The sequence below is a fragment of the Cervus elaphus genome, chromosome 5, assembly GCF_910594005.1.
Source record: "Cervus elaphus chromosome 5, mCerEla1.1, whole genome shotgun sequence".
NCBI lineage: Eukaryota > Metazoa > Chordata > Mammalia > Artiodactyla > Cervidae > Cervus > Cervus elaphus.
This window is the reverse complement of record NC_057819.1, coordinates 15,037,579-15,054,025: the sequence shown is the minus strand read 5'-3', so window position 1 is coordinate 15,054,025 and position 16,447 is coordinate 15,037,579. Positions and strand designations below refer to the sequence as shown.

General features: G+C 50.7%; 1 protein-coding gene across 1 annotated transcript in view; it reads left to right on the top strand.

Moving 5' to 3' along the window:
- The first annotated feature begins 1,543 nt into the window (after positions 1 to 1,543).
- NOS1 (nitric oxide synthase 1) overlaps positions 1,544 to 16,447 on the top strand; it is a 197,042-nt gene continuing 182,138 nt past the window's right edge. The window contains 1 exon segment of the mRNA XM_043901783.1: positions 1,544 to 1,870. The gene's annotated coding sequence lies outside the window, so the exon portion shown is untranslated.

Genomic DNA, 16,447 nt, shown 5'->3' with positions numbered 1-16,447 from the left:
CCTTGGAGCTCCCCAAGGGACAGACCCAGCAGATAGGCATGTTATTCTACCAGTGAGGACACCGGGGAACACTGTGTGTGTGTGTGTGTTGCCAGAGGATGGTCTTATAATAATTATTATTGCAATGGATTGTCATGGTTAATTATTAGAAACTGTCAGCTCCGTGTGGACAGGGGTCCATCCTCACTGTTCACTGCTATATGCCAAGTGCCTGTAACAGTACCTGGCACATAGGAGGTGCTCAACAAGTTCTTTTGCTGAGTAATTGCATAGGCAACAAGCAACAGCTACTTCCTATTTTTGGAGGACATTCTACAAGGAATTATGAGTATATGTGTCTTTTAAATTTATCATCAGCCTCCATCAGCAGGGCATATAGAGCTCAGCATGGTAACCCATGCCCAATAGGTGCTCAGTAGATGTGATTGAGTAAAGAGGCAGGTACTGGGCATTTCCTCATTTATTCTCACACAGCCCAGGCAGAGAGGCACCTCTTTGGCACCTTTTAGAGATGAAAAATTGAGCCCCGCAGAAGGGAAGTGACCTCTGAAGGTCACCCAAGTTGGTGAGGAAGAGCCAGGGCTTGAACCCACATCTGTGTGGTTGCAGAGCCTGTGTGTGCTCGTAACTGCTAGGTCCTGCTGCCCCTGGCAGTGAGGGGCTAGGGCAGGGGTGGGGGGCCCCTGAGAAGGGGTACTGGGGCCAGAGTAGGGACCACTTTAGCACTCCCCAGTCTTGCCCTGTGTGTCCCAGCCGCAAAGCCCTTTTGACCTGGCATCCCATTCGGTGTTCACTGGAGCTTCAACGAAGTCCAGGGAGGTAGATCACACAGCAACTTCATCACAGGTCTCCTGATGCTATGTCCAGTGTTCTTACCCATAAATTCCACCTATGGCTCCACCTCAGAGCCCTAATACAAGCAGGGACTCCTGCGGGTCAGAAGAGAAAGCTTATGATTCAGCATACACACAGACTTTGCTTTTCCAGGCAGCCTGACCCAATACGTCTGGTGGCAAATCCAAATTCCACACTTTGCTCTATGACCTTGAGACTTGGCTTCCTGTCTCCGAGCCTCGATTTCCCTATCTAAAAAATGATTCCTCACTTTGCAGGGAAATGATTCCTCACTTTGCAGGTAGCGACTAAAATCTCTGATTTGGTGCCTCTCCTGCTGTGTGACCTTGGGGGAAAAGCTTAGCTTCTCTGAGCTTTGATTGTTTTTTTTTTCATCTGCTAAGTGGGGTTAAATAAATACCCACCTCTCAGGGCCCAAGAGAGTTAATGGGGAGTCCATGTGGGAACCGTGCAGGGGCCTGGCATGTAGTAAGTGTTCAATAAAAGATGGTTGGGGATCCTTTGTGATTGCAGTGGGTGGCCCTCCTCAGGACCCTGCGGGCCCAGCCTGGCCACTGCAGACCCAGCGCACACACTCGCGGCTGCCCCCGGCCAGCTGGGGGGAAACCTGAGCCACCCTCCTCCTAGGCAGAGGCTGTCACTGCCACAGCTGCCTCTGAAATGAAAGAAAGGTCAGAGCCTAGGGAAGCCAGGCTGGGTGTGTGATGGAGGCCGCCAGCAGGAGAGGAGGGGAGGGGTGGCCAGAGGCTGCCTGACTGCCCCAGTCTCTCCAGGGGAGGCCTGAACCGGCTGGGCCTGGGTGCAGCCCCCCTTGCCCCAGCTTTGACCCCCTGGCCCCGGCAGAGCCGCCTCCCAGCCTGCCCCTGGGGAGGGGCCACCTGGTGTCAATTAAGCCCCAGCCACAAGGCTCACGCCACGCCAGGCGGCTGATTAGTGCCGCCGGCCTCTCCAGATGGGGAGCACGGCCTGAGAGGGGCGCCTGCCATCACGCCAGGAGGAGGCCTCGCCAGAGCCAGTGAGTACCCAGGCTGGGGGCCCCGCTCCCAGGCCAGCGGGGCTGGCGAGCCCAGCTGGGCCGTGGTAGGGCGGGGGGTGGGGGCTCACCGTGGTCTCTGCTCTCCTGGCGCATCTCAGGCCTTTCCATCCCTGACCCCCGTTGCTTTGGCCTGACCTGTGGGGACCAAATGCCAGCCTGGATCGTCAGCTGCAGGGGCTGCCCCTGGCCTGTGGCTGAAGGGGACCTGAGGGATGAACAAAGAGCCAGTCAGCCCAGAGGGAGGCTTTAGGGTCCCAGCTCTTTTCTTGTCACCCTGGAAGAAGTGGCTCTTTGTGCCCGCCCATCTGGGCACCCAAGGCCACGCATCTTCCTCCAGCCCACCAGCTTGTGTTGTGGGGTGGCTCCATTTGCTTGCCCGGCATGAGACCCCTGCAGGAAGCTGACTTGGGGGGCTGCTTCCTCCCCAGGCCAGAGCTCAGGGGGAGTCCTCTGGTTTCAGAGTGCCGATGGTTCGGTGCATGGCTGGGGGCAAGTAGGGCCCTGGCCTAGGACCTCTGAGGCTTCTGCAGGGTCCGAGCTACCCCCTGGTACCCAGTGGGGAGTCAGTTGCAATAGTGGCAAAGGAGGGGACAGCTGCCAACCCATGGCACAGACCAGGGGGGCGGTCAGAGAGAGGCCCAGCTCAGTACCTCCCAGCCATGCGGAGACTTGTCCCAGGGCCCATGGTTTGAACTGTGGGTCCTAGTTCCTGGCTGAGAGCTGTGCTATTATCCATGAACCAGATCCCTGGTGACAGACGGCGTTGGCTCTTGGTGGTACCACTGGGTGGTCTGCGGCCGCCGCCAGCTTGGGGCAGAGGCAAGGTGTGTTTGGAACAGGATGGCGGGCCCTGGGGGGATGGAGCGATGCCAGGTGCGTGTCCACGTGCTTGCGCCACATGGGGTGAGTTTAGGAGCTGAGGAGGATCACCTGTGTGGATCACTGGAGCCCGTTCTGGACAGTGGCTCCAACACATGGTTGGCGCCGACACATGGGCTCGGGAGGAAGGACGGGCCGTGGGCAGGGAGCCCTGTGGCCAGCAGGGCACAGCTACACGTCCCCATCTGTGTGTGTGTGTGGTTGTATTGATGCCAGTGCTGTGCAGACGGGGGGCTCCTTGGCAGTGTCCCTGGGTCGTTGCATCTGCTCTTGCCAGTCAGTCCATCATGGAGGTTAGGGGGCAGTGTTTCCCAAGGGGAGCACCCACGAGCTCCCTGGTGAGCCAGCTAGGTCCCAGTTGTGTACTCCAGGCCCTGAACTTGGTCTGTATCCCAGATGCCATTCCCACTGGGCTGAGGCCAAGCCAGGCTGGTGGTTGGAATCTGAAGGCTCGGTCCCTGGAACGTCGTCTGTGGGCCTGGGGCAAGCGGGAAAGGGGGTGGGGGCGACCACAGCTGAAGCTCAGCTGCTTTCTGGGAAGTACTGGATCTAGTTCATTTCCTCCATAAATATTTATCACAGGCCTCCTCCAGGCTACAACCTGGGCTCAGAACTGGCACTGTGAGAGTAAACCTAGAATTCATTCATTCACTCAAAAGTATTGATTGATAGACCCCTAAACTTGGTGGTGACATTTCGTGGTAGAGTTCAAATCCATTCCTTCCTTTTATTCCTTCATTCACCCCACAATATTTATGGAGCAACCGCTATGCACTGCTATGCTGGGCTCACCACTGCAGCTACACCAGCGAGTCTGGGAAATGAGAAATCATCATCTCTTCCAACTTTCCTTGCTGTCTGTACACAGAAAGCCTGGATCTGGAAGAAAGCCAGGTGCTTAAGAAACAGAAGAACGTCGAGGGCCCTTCTCTGGTCCTTTCGCAGCAAGGCATAAGGGCCCCATTTAGCCATGCAGCTGCCACTTAGAATGTCCCCAGTGTTTACCTGGAATTAGTGACTTTCATTGGAACCCAGTGGTCGTGACCAGAACAGGGTGAGCTTTACGCACACACGTGGTTTAACTTCCTTTTCCAAAGGAAAGTGTGATCATTTTGATGATTAACTACCAGGTATGCCTCCGGCACTTGCTCAGGTAATTAATAAATACTAGAAGGTGCCACTTATTATTTTCCACAAGTCAGGCATATACAGAATTCATCTTTTTGAATTCTTGCCCAGGTCAGATTGCAGCCCTATTACTTCCTCATTTTATAGCTAAACAAAAATGAGGCTATGAGGGGGCTTCATAACCTGCCCCAGGCCTTCCTTACTTCAGAGCCCGAGCTTTTAACCTCTAGGCTAGAGTCCTTAGGGAGTTTCCGTCTAGATAGGGACATGAGCAGAACATCTGCAAACAAAATTTGAGTGGGGCGACAAAAGGGAGGATGTGCCCTACTCAAGCGGGCGGTGGAGCAGCTAGAAAATGCAAAGAGCTTCCAAGTCTTTGCAGCCGCAGAGCACTTTTGTCCAAAAGTAGAGCAGAGCAGAGCAGAGCTGGCCTGGGTGAATCTCGGGTGGGGGTCTGGCCCAGAGCAGCCCGGACTCCCTCTGATCCCCTGCCCTTGGGGAGGGGGGCAAGGTCCCTCAGTGAACCCCTGGGGTGTGTGGGCAGCTGGCAAAGCACTTTGGTGTGAAGTCAAAGCCAGCCAAGGTGAACATGGTGGGTGAGGTTACCGGACAGGTGAGGATACCTGGCAGGTGACGGCGAGGTGGCCTGAAAGGTTTGGAGAAAGGAAGGCACTGGGGCTGGGGAAAGATGAAGCAGTCATTGCTTGATTCATTCATTGCTTCACTCACTCAGCAAATACTCACTAAGCTCCTACTCCAGGCCGGGTATTGGTCAAGGCACAAGGATTAGAGTGGCGACGATGGTAAACCACGCTCCTTCCCTCTGCCAAGAACTGATCCTCAACACAGCCTGACAGAGCAGAGCCTTTGCACTGAGGGCAGAAGGAATGGCCCCTTCCTTCAGTAAGGGATACTGCCACCTGGCCTTGATCCTGGCACTGGGGTTATAAGGATTAACAGGTGGAGGGAGTGCTTTCTAGAAAGGGAGAGTGAGGGAAGCAGGAGAGGGCAGCCGAAGGGGCTTAACAAGCCTGGAGATGCTCAGCTGACCCCAAGGAGGGCTCCGGAGCGTGAGTGGCACAGCAGAGTTGATACCACCTTGAGGCAAGGAGGTGAGCCTTTAGGATCCCCATGTTGGCCAGTCACTGGTGCTGTTAGGGTGAGGGGTGTCATCTTTCCCCAACAAACCGGCTTGGCTACATAAGGCCGTCCTCCGGGAACAAAGATCAGCAGCTGGGGAGTGCATAACATTGCTGGACAAAGGACACTCGGGCAAGGCACCAAAGTGGCCCCCTGTGCCGCCCCTGAGAATTTCCTAGTGGGGTGGGGGAGGCAGGCAGTGGACAGGTGAGGGAGGGTGCCTCCCTCATCATCAGGGAGGGTGCCCTGGCCCAGTGGAGAAGCGCAGAGGGCTGGGGAGCCCAGGACAGGGCCCCAGACCCAGTGTGGGAAGTCAGGGAAACGTGGCCTCGAGCAGCCTGGGGCCTGGATTCAAATCCTAGCGCTGCCACTTGCCGGTGACGGCCCTAGGCCAGTTCCTTCCCTCCCGAAGCCTCTGCTTGGTCAGCTCTCGGCTGTGGATGCTACCTGGGACTCCCTCCTGGAACGGTGGGTAGGACTGGCATGTGATTCGAGTGGCCCAGTTCCTGGCACACACGGTAAGTGCTGGGACACTGCAGATGGCGGAGCTTGTGGATGGAGGCGGGGTCAGGTCATAGGGTGCTGTGAGCCTACAGAATCCAGTTCTTTCCTGCGAGTCCCAGAGGGACCTGGGAGTCCCAGGAGGTGAGCCAGAAATGGCTGCCAGGGTCAGGTGCCGAGTGTCATCAGTACTGTGGGTCCTTCAGGCGGAGGCAAAGAAGGGATGTGTGTGGGCAGAGCAGAGTTGCCCCAGGAGGGAACAGGGCCCTGGAACTGACCGAGAGGGGGCAGGCCCCCCATGGTCTCCCCATGCCTTGCTCCAAAAGTGCAGAGCCCAGGTCTGAGCAGACCATCTCCTCCCCTAGGTACCACACCCTTGTCCAACCATCCGTCCATCCCATCCATCCATTTATTCAACAACTATTTCCACAACTCTGGCTACATGTGCCAGGCTCTGAGGATGTGTTTGTAAGACAGAAAGGATCCCTAATCTCATGGAACTCAGTTTGTGGTGGGGGTGGGGGGGGTCATTAAACCTCAAGGACAGGGGACAGAAAGAGGGACATGGCCAAGGGGTTGAGAAGATGAAAGCTTTGAGCGGTTTCTGGGCGTGGTGGGGGTGGGGGCGCCGAGGCCTGGGTGCAGGGCTGTGAGGTGTGAGCTCAGCAGGGAGAGAGGACAGAGGATCTACTCTGCTTTTGACCTTGAGTGGCCTCAGCCTGCAGCGACTTGAAGCCGGTTTCAGTTCCCAGCCAGAGATTGCAGTTGGACAGTGGCGGTGAGCGCTAAGTCCTAGTCACCAGACCAGTAGCCCGTGACAAGGCCCTCGCTCTTCAACTTTGCAGAAAAGAATTCCCAAAGACAGAAAGTAGTGGAGCAAGTTAAATGTTTATTAGGAGGAAGAGTACCATGTGTGTAGATAGACACGTGGGTGGACTCAGAGTCACACTCCCCCGTGGTAGCTTGAATCACTTCTTTGGGGCATCTCTTCCTGGTTTTCTTTGGCCAGTTGTCTTGCTTTGCCTGATTCCTAGGTCGTATTTGGTTTAAGTCAGGATCCTCCCATCTGTGCACACACATCTCTCGGCCAAGATGGATTCTGGCGAAGAGTCATGGGTAGGTTGACATCACTTACTGTGAGGTGACACCCCCACCCTTTTGACCTCCAAGGAGCCTTTCTGGGCAAGTATAGTCAGGAAGGTCACCTTGACCTTGAGAATGAGGAATACGTGGCCTCCTGTCTGGGCAGGACTCAACTCCTCCTCCTCTCCATCTTGGAGTGTCTGTCCACAGGGGATGAACTCCAGCTGCCCAGCCTGGGGCCCATCCACCTCCTGCCTCACTTTTCATCCAGAGCTCAGCTGGGAAAGGGAGGTGGCGTGCAGGCCAGGAATGACTGTCTAACTGAAGATCACATGTGTGCATGAGAATGTGCGTGCAGGGCTGTGTATGGACGATCGTGGGAAGGGGTGGGTAGACGTGTGGATGGGAGGGTGTGTATGTGTGCAAGAATGTGTTTAAGGGCATGTGTGTGATAGAGTGTGGAGTGCGTGTGGTGAGGAAGCCCCTGTGAGGGTGTGTGTGTGAGCAGTTGTGGTGGGGGGATACACTATGTATTGAATGGTGTGTATATGGGCGTGTGGGGGTGTGTAATGAATGAGCTTGCCTGTGTGTGGTACATACACAGGCACATGTGAGGGTGTGTGAGAACCAGCAAGTGAGAGGGTGTGTGGGGAGGGGGTTGTGTATCTGTGTGCATGGGTCTATACTTGCAAGTGTGTGTCTGTGTGTTTTCATCAAATTCTGGATTCTAAGAGCCAGAGAGAGTCTTGAATCCCCTTCAGTCCAACCCTCACCCGCCCACCCCAATAACAAGCCACCTCATGCATGCACAGCACCCTACAGCTTGCACTTTCCTATTCATTCCTTGTTCCCTGCCCACCCCCAGCAGCCCTGGGAACGTGGCTTCAACCCATTCGACAGACGTGGCAACTGAGGCCCCCAGGCCGAGAGGGAGGTGGGGGCAGCACCTTCAGATCCCAGGACTCTGTCTCTGGCCAGATTCCAGCTCTGCTCCTCCCTGTATCTCTTCCAGCTCAAGCACGTACCCACGTAACAAGATGCCTATTCAAAGCCCACACACATCTATTACACTATTCCTTTTCTCCTTTGATTCTATTGCTTTCTTTTTTTATCCTATTTCTCCTCTGGTTCCATTTCCCTTCCACTTCATTAGGGATGAATGAGTCTGTAACTTTGACACATTCCTCACCCACACCCACTCATGCCAAATGTCTTTTTTAAAAAATCACTTTAGAATTAACAGGAAAAATTCTTATAAAAATGTTTAAATCAAAGTGGGCTCATTATTCAAGAAAATTTAGGGGGAAAAAAATGGGTTCGCAAATGCTCACCAGGATTCTCCTGGAACAATGCATTATACAGAGACATTTGCTGCTTACAAAGAAAAACAAACTATCTCAAATAAAGACCAAATATTTTGAAAGACTCAAACCCCAAAGCAGAGAAAACAAATTCAGTCTTAAGGAAGCCAGTTGTGCAATTGGCCAGCAATCCCTACAGATTCAGGAAACAAGCTGCCTTCTGCCCACTAGATCTGCATATTAGCTAACGCCCCCAAAGGATCTTCCTACTTAGCCTCGGGGCCCCCCAGGTTCTCTCAGGAAGATAGAAGTGGTGACTCTCTTACATTCAGAGGAACGGAGGGTCAGTGCTGAGCTCTGAGACTGCCGTTGTGTGGTCTGAGCTTAGCACGGCCCAGCCTTGGGCATCCCCACTCTGGGTGGCCAATGCTCTGTCCCCACCAGGTTCCTCTTCCAGCGGGGCTGTGACCTGACCCTCTGGCCTCCCAACTGGGACCTCAGCAGGAAACAAGGCAGCCCCAGGGAGCCTGTGTGAGCGGGACGCAGACAAGGGCGGGAGCTGGGAGGGAAATCTCTCAGGACAGTGCCAGGTTAGCACTGGGGAGGGGACAGACGGTCGAGGCAATGAAGGTCCTCTCCTCCCCTGTCTCTCCCTCCCTCTCCCTCCCTCACTGGCTCTGTGAGCATCTCTCTGGCTCTGCCTTGTCACTGCCACTCTAGTGATAGTAATGGTAGCCTTTCACGTCGCTGTCACTGCCTCCTTCCCTCCTTCCACGTCCCTTCCCTGACCTTCCTCCCACCTGCTCTGTGAAATGGGTGAGACGGGGACGATCCTTTGTCCTCCTTCATATACTGACAGCCAAAGGCTCAGAGAGGCTAGGTAGATTGTCCAAGGTCACACAGAGCTGGGCCATCCCCTCAAGACTGTGTTTTCCAGTCCAGAATGTTCTTCCCCGTGTCATCATGGAGCCTCCCATGTCTCCTTCCCAGGAGTTTCTCTACTCTGGCTGGCACCTTTACCTCATTTTCTCCTGTATTCTCTTGGCCAGGTTGTGAGATGCAAAGACTGCTATGTCAGGAGAGGATGTTTTTATGCCATTGGGTGTCACTTCCATCAGTCCCATGAGCCAGCAACGATGCTGGTATTAGTCGTGGTTGCTACCCATCGGGTACTGATTGGTGTTTCAGGTGCTGGTTTGAGCTATTGGCACCCCCATCCTTACCTGCCATGGATGGAAACTGGCACAGACTAGCTGAAAACGATTAAATCAAACTATTTGGATGCAGTGAAGAGCCTATCCATGGGGATTGGCAGGATTGGAATTTAATTCTAAATGAGCAACAATATTTGAGCAGAGGGTGTAGCCTGCAAGACGATAGCATATAATAAAAAAAAGAATGAAATAATGCCATTTGCAGCAACATGGAAGGACCTAGAGATTATCATACTAAAGTAAGTCAGACAGAAAAAGACAAATATCCTTTATCACTTGTATGTGAAATCCAAAGAAATGATACAAATGAACCTATTTACCAAACAGAAACAGACTCACAGATATAGGGAACAAATTTTTGGTTACCAAAGGGGAAAGGGGTTGGGGAGGGATAAATTAGGGTCTGGGATTAACAGATACACACCACTGTCTGTAAAATAGTTGACCATGTTTGGCAGAAACCAACATAAAGCAATTATCCTTCAATTAAAAATAAATTAGAAAAAACAAACCAACGTAACATTGTAAAGCAACTATACTCTGATAAAAATTAATTAAAAAATAATAGTTAACCAACAAGGACCTACTACATAGCACAGAAACCAATACCTTGTAATGACCTATAATGGGAAAGACACACTTATATATCTGACTCACTTTGCTGTACATCAGAAACTAATACATCATTGTAAATCCACTATACTTCAATAGAGAATAAAGAAAGAAAGGGAAAGTTTAAAAAGATTCAAAAGGTGGCATGTAGATCCATGCCTTTCAAATATGGCACACTTCTCAAGGGCACGTTCTCACAGACACTCTCCCTCCGTGTTGTCATAACATATTTTGACTATGATGCTGCTTAATTGCTCACTCGCAGAACCGCAGGTATGAGTTCTTCATGCTTATATTCCCACAAAACCAAAGCAAATCCACAAATTGAACACCATCCCAATTACAAAGCAAGTCCGATTTGAGCTCAAAACGTGTAAGTGATGGCTTGAGTGAAGTTCTGTTTGCAACAGAAGTATCATACATGATGCATGGGCCAGAAGGCCCTCTGGGGTCCCCCAGGCTCTGCCCGCCAGGCCCTGTGAGGACTTGACTTTCCGCCTCCCCCACCCCTCCTCACACTGCTTAGAGCCCGCTGTCTGTGTAACATGGTGTTCCAGCCTGTGGCCTTCTCCAGGCACGGGGAGGATCATTTCTGTGTCCTGCCAGTGGCCCCTTCTCATTCCTGTGCAGTAATTAAAGCAGGACAGCTCAGCCCAGCTGCCATCATCACAGAACAGTCACTGGAATCAAGTGGCAGCTCCTAGTGATGAGACAGTCATCAGCAGATCCAGGAAAGGCTAATGGTTGTGTCCTACACATAAATGATAACACTTCTAAATGATCAGAGTGTCTTATGAACCCCCGTGGGGACCCCAATACTTTGGCCAATAATTTGTCCAATACTTTGGCCACCTGATGCAAAGAGCCAGCTCATTGGAAAAGACCCTGATGCTGGGAAAGATTGAGGGCAGGTGGAGAAGGGGACAACAGAGGATGAGATGGTTGGATGGCATCATTGACTCAATGGACCTGAGTCTGAGCAAACTCTGGGAGACAGTTAGGTCAGGGAAGCCTGGCGTGCTGCAGTTAATGGGGTTGCAGAGTCGGACACGACTGAGTGACTGAACAACAAGGGGACCTTAATTTCAGAAATACCAGTTCAGGCACATCTAGTCGTATGAAGAAATGTGCATTCCAGTTAGGCCTGGTTAGGAGGTTATGGTTAAGATTTGATGCCAGGAGGGCTCCAAGAGCTAAAATGAGACAGAAGGTCTGAGTGATGGGCTGAAGGCAGATTTTGCAGGGTTTGGGCTTGACGGTAATGCCCAGAGAGCTGGCATGAGGTTCCTGGAGCCTCCCAGAACCATGAGGTGCCAGGAAAGAGGAATTAGCAGGAAGCCAGGCAAGGAAAGAGGCTCAGCTTTTCCCAGGCATGCTGGGATCCTGGGCTCGGCTTCCCTTGACTTGTTCCATCCTCAGCTTCTTGGTCGGTTAACTGAGACCTTCTACCATGCTTGGCAGAAGAGACAAGCAAGTCAGGGGATGAGATGATCATGGTGTGAATTCTAGCTCTCTGACTTCCCAGCTATGGGACCTCAGACAAGCCCCTGAACATGTCTGCAGCTGTGTTTCCTTGGCTCTGAAAGGGAAATTGAATTAGAAACCTTCTTACGGTTATTGTCAAGGTCAGACAGAAAGGTCTAGAACCTTGTGAGCTCAGAAATCGCAGCTTCTGCTGCTGCTGTTCCTGAGATCGTATCTCTATATCATCGCACATCCCTTCCATCAGCCTGGGTCCCAGCTCCCCTCAACAGGTACATCCTCCTCCCCCCAGTTTATCAAACGCCTTCACCCCTAGCTGCTCTCCTGTCTCTAAAGAAGCTTCTCAACCTATCTCATGCCACACACCCTTTGGCCATCTCGCGAAACCCACAGACCCCTTGGCAGAAGAGTGTTTTTCAATGCATACAAAATAACACACAGGATTGTGAAGGAACCAATTTTGTCGAGCTGTAGTTACCAAAAATGTATTTTTATAAAAAATATGAGAGAATACATGTGTTTCTTTATCTATGTATTAACTAAATGAGTAGCTGTGAGCCTAACACACTGCAAAATTGAAGAGGTGATGAGCATAAATATTTGGGGATATTTGTTAACAGCTGTAAGGTAATATGAAAATACCTACTATTTTCTATCAGTGATAAAGTCACAAGTCTCATAATACCAATGTGGCTTTTCCCCTGTATTTGTAAGGAAAGCAAATGCTAAATTTCAGTTCAAGGTTAATAACATAAAGATGTAATTATTTTTTCCCACCAAGTTCTCAGCCCCTCTTAATTGTATCCAGAGACCCTTTGCTCCAAAGCCAGTAGTGTTAACTGCCTGCACCATACACGTAGCTTTTGCCACTGACTCTTTTAAGCCAAGATTTCTCTCCATTTGAATGTTCAAAACTCTTATCTAAGAACATACACATGGTAAAAAAAAAAAAACAGGAGACAAAGCCTTACCCTGGGAAGTAGCTCCCAGTCCCACCCCTTCCTACCCTTAGTCAGCTTCCCAAGGGTTCCCGTTCTTATGTCTTCTAGCAGTTTCTTCTGTGGTTATCTCCAAATCTCCCAATACCACACATATACTTGATGTTTACTGATTTCTGGACCTTAGACCTATCTATCAGCGTGTTCCTGCCCTGTCCTCCCAATGTAAGTCTATCAGTATTTTCAGTCCCACATTGGTTACCTTGGCAACTTCAAGAAATGCCTTCCACTTTCATTTCTTACATCATCAGCCACAAGTAGGTTGTTTTGACTCCATGACCATTTCAGATGAGACATTGAAGTTCTATTTTCCTTTCTTCTCTCCTTTTTCTTGTCTGATGGATGTGGATCACTGATTCATTCTCTACACAGGTCCTATCTACCTAATACGGTTATAAGCTTCTAGAAAACAGAGTCCTGGTTTGGTTTCTCATGGATCCAGCACAGTGCTTGGCGCACAGTAGGTGGCAGTGAGTCTGAATCCCGTGCTCTGTGCCTTGGCTATAGTAGGTACCCCTAACCTGGCAACAGGCCCCCACACGCCACCATGGCCAGGGGAGGAAATGGAACGTCACTATTGACTGAGCAAAGGGCATCATTGCCCGTAATTAAGCTCTACAGAAATTCTCTCCTGGACTTGGGGGTCAAGGAAGCTTCTTCAGGGAGAATATTAATGACGGAGAGATAATGAGCCATTACCTCCCCTCCTGCCAGGATCACTGGATTTTCAGCCAGGCATAAAATGATTCTGGGAAAGGAGATGGCAAATTTCAGAAGAAAGAAGCCTTTCTCGTATCATTCTGAGTTTGATGACTTGCTTCCCAAGTGCCATTCCTGTTCAAAAAGGGAATCCATTTCCTGTGAGAGGGAAGTTTCTAAAGCCACTCCCTTCACTCAAGCCTCTTTACAACCATCCATGGCTTCTCAGTTTCTTGGGACAAAGTCCAAGCTCAACTCAAGGCCCTGGACTCTTGCCAACTCTCTCATTCCTCCCAGCTTCACTTCCCATAGTCCATCCGGACAGGACAGAACTTACTGTTCCCCCAGCTCAGCACATTTCCTCTTGCCCTCACCTTTGCACCTGCTGCTCCTTCTGCCTGGACAGCCCATCTCCCCACAGAGCATCCCCTACTGGTCCTTCCTGCCTCAGTGTAGACATTGCCTCTGGCAGGAACTCTTGCTGGACTCTCCTAGGTCTTGTGTCCTCACTTAGACTCTCATTCATACTCCACCATATCCCGTATCATGCCAAATTAAAAGCACCTGTTTACTTGTTTGTCTGTCTCTCTCTCAAATGTAAATTCCTTGAAAGTGGGATCCATAGGTTATTCAATGATAGGTCACAACAATGTCTGGCACAATGCCTGGAAGCTGGAAAGTGTTCGATAAATACAGTAATGATGGGTGTATAGTTTGATAGATGTACTAATAGGTGTATGAGCGGATGGATGGATAGATGGATGAATGGGTAAATAAATGGACAGACAGATGAATGCTTAGATGGGTATATGAATGGATGGATGGACGGATAGATCGATAGATGAATGTTTGAATGGATATTTGGATGCATGGATGGATGGATAACTGGAAGGATGGTATGGATACATAGGCGGGCAAAAAGGTTTGCAGTTAGCAAAATGGAAGGTAGATGACTTTTTAATCCCTGCAGCAGGCTACAGTCCATGAGGTCACAAAATAGACAGACACAACCTAGTGACTAAACAACAACAACAAAAAGGAGTGTATTAATAAGAAATATCAACAAGATTCGTATTTGTTTCATCCTAAAATTCCATTGTTGATGGAGATATCAAAACATGTGCCATAAGATGGTTTAATTGGTCCTATTGCACATAGCCTTAAGGTTAAGTTCATGTCCCAACTTTTCCCAGTTCTCCCCAGTAACCTAGCAGGGATATTTCAGTCAAAAACTTCTCTGAACCTTCCTGAAAACTGTACTTTTATGAAGTGCCTCTGAGGCTCTGAATGTTCGATGTTAACCATCAGTGGTGTAAGCAGGACTTTCTTTGAGTTTATTGTTCAGCAGCAAACATTTCCTGATGCTGTATTATGCTCCAGCAACTACTGTAGGTGCTAGGGACATGGAAATAAACAATCATTGCCTCCCTGGAGCTTAAAATGTGGGGAAAGTAGTGGATGTGGGTGTACTCACCGTGGATAATAACATAACAACAGCAGCCACTGTTGCTAACATTTATTGAATTCGTGCTCAGAGGGAAATAGATGGAGATGGAGAAAGAAGAGAGGGTGGTCTTGTTGGGAGAAAGTACAAGAAAAATAGAATACTCTGTCATGTGAGGCAGGTACTATTTAGCTTCATTGTATAAACGTAAAAAGTGAGGCTCAGAGGGATGAGGTGAGTCACTCAATCACAGAGCTGATCAGTGGCAGAATCAGCATTCTCCCTGACTCCAGGGGCCGACTGATTGGAGAAGACTCTGATGCTGGGAAAGATTGAGGGCAGGAGGAGAAGGGATGACAAATGATGAGATGGTCGTATGGCATCACCGACTCAATGGGCATGAGTTTGAGCAAACTCTGGGACATGGCGAAGGCCAGGGAAGCCTGGAGTGCTGCAGTCCGTGGGGTCACAAAGAGTCAGACATGACTGAGTGGCTGAACAACAGCCAGGACCCAGGCTTTTAACAGCTGCCTGACTGGGGGCTGCAGCCCAGAGCAGAGCATGAGAGAGGGCCCACGAGGGGGTAAGTCAGGCACCTGGGGAGCACTTGGAGAGGAACATGGAGTCTCTGTGGACCTGAGGGTCGTCGTCCTGTGGGCTCTGGTGCCTCCATGCCTGGTGAGGTATGTGGGGTCAAGCTTGAGCGGAGGCTCTGACCAAGGGCACTTCCTGGCTGGGGTACCTCATTGGGTTTCCCCAAGGCACCACAGTGCCAAGGACAGGACACGCCTTGGGATCAGAGTATCCTGAGCTGAAATCCCAGGCCAGTGCCAACCAGCCATGGAACAAGCAAGTGGCCAAGTCTAGTGTCTGGCTGTCAGATTGAGCTCCCCGATCCTCTGTTTCCTCATCTGGAAAATGGGAATGACGGTACATACTTTGCCCAATTGTTAGTATAGGGATAATGTATTTCAGCTTGGCACTTGGGCTCAGGAAGCAGTGGGTCCCTTTTGCCAGCCCTTGGGCACAACCTGCTCAGAGCATGCTCAGAGATGATCCCTTTGTAGACAGAGAACTCCTTGGAAAATCTGACAACATCCAGAACCTACTTCTGAAGAAAACTTCACATACACTCTGTACTGCATATGTCATCTCAGGAGGTTCGTACAACACCCTGGGCCCAGGGCCAGACCTCCTGGTCTTAGGGCCAAGGAAGAAGCCATGTAGGTGCTCACATCAGCATTTTAGTGATCTCGGATTTTGGAAACCCAAGGAACCATAGATGACTCAGTTTGAAAATCTCTCTATGGACAAACAAAAAAAATGCTCTAAAGCACCCATGAATTGATTTTTTAAAAAAAAGAAAAAAAATGACCACCACCACCGTTGTTTGGACATTTCTCAAGTTTTGAGCATGGCATGAAGCCTCTTACATGCATTCACATTGTTTTGTCCAGACAAAGCAATCCCATGTACAATAAGCCCCGGTTTACAGGTGAAGACACTGAGGCTCAGAAAGGTGAGGTTACTCGCCTAGGATCATTCAGTAAGCTGCAGAGCTAGGATTTGAACCTGAGTCCCTTTAACCTGGGCTTCTGATGTGAGAGGATGTTATTACACACAGCCCACAGATAAATGCAGTAAGATGGGCTCTTTGTTGGGTCAGAGCTCATGAGGGTAGATCAGCAGCAGAGCGGATACATCGGGACTCCCTGGTAAGATCCTGGAGGTGACTGCGATGCGCTCTGCTCCCAGCCTTGGGGCACACTGGGGATGTGGCTGTGTGCTGAGCCCATCTCTCCCAAAGCCCCCCAAGATTTCCAGGGCAGGATGCCCCTGGCTGGCGGGATGTGGGCTGCTCTCCTCAGTGGCACAGAACAGCAGGACAGCCCCATTCATGGCAGCACATGGGCGTTCTTTCCTTTCATCGGATGCTCAATCTCATTCCTAGAACTCTGAGACTGTCTAATAATAGGAGCAACAGTGGGAGTCATAGGAAATTGGTCGCCTGGAGGCTGTGTCTCCTGGCTGGGACCCAGTAGCGGGTTCTGCTCCACCATGACTCAGATAGGCAG